This window comes from Galeopterus variegatus, unplaced genomic scaffold, assembly GCF_000696425.1.
Source record: "Galeopterus variegatus unplaced genomic scaffold, G_variegatus-3.0.2 Scaffold14702, whole genome shotgun sequence".
In the NCBI taxonomy this organism is placed as follows: domain Eukaryota; kingdom Metazoa; phylum Chordata; class Mammalia; order Dermoptera; family Cynocephalidae; genus Galeopterus; species Galeopterus variegatus.
Window position 1 is genome coordinate 1 of NW_007740813.1, and position 470 is coordinate 470.

Here is a 470-nt window from a genome sequence, read left to right on the forward strand (position 1 = left end):
CCCCCCATCCCGCCCCTTCCTCTCCCGCTTCCTTCCCTCCAGAAGTCCCTCCTCAGGGCCACCGGTCTCCACCCCCTGGCCCTGGCCTAATATACCTGCGCGCCTCAGGCCCCAGTGCCTGCAACAGCGTCTCCTAGCGGCCCGTACGTACGCAAGTGCGTGAGGACGTAGTGCATGGCTGGCTACGTGCGTGGACATGTACGTACGGAATGCGTAAGGCGTGGGTGTGCGCATGCGCGTGAGTATGTGCCTTCATGCATCCTGCGTAAAGGGCGTCGCGGGCTGGACGTAAGTGGTCGAGATCAGCGCCAGAGGCATGTCTGGGATGCCATACAGGCATGTCTGTAGCGCGAATATGACGGAGGCTGCGGCGGGGGGCGACGACCCCTCCACGTGACGGGCGCGCTCTCTCCGCTGCCCACGTCGTCTCCTCGCCAGGGCCTGGGAGCCGGTCGTCCTGGCGCTGGTGG

At 66.0% G+C, this 470-nt stretch overlaps 1 protein-coding gene across 2 annotated transcripts in view; it reads left to right on the forward strand.

Moving 5' to 3' along the window:
- Nucleotides 1–111: 111 nt before the first annotated feature.
- The window catches only part of LOC103582035 (uncharacterized protein CXorf40 homolog), a 7739-nt gene continuing 7380 nt past the window's right edge, over nucleotides 112–470 (forward strand). The window contains exon 1 of one of the 2 annotated variants that reach the window (XM_008563725.1): nucleotides 112–198. The gene's annotated coding sequence lies outside the window, so the exon portion shown is untranslated. Of the gene's footprint in view, nucleotides 199–223; nucleotides 289–470 lie in introns of those variants that run through there. The other variant, XM_008563723.1, reaches the window with a different exon arrangement.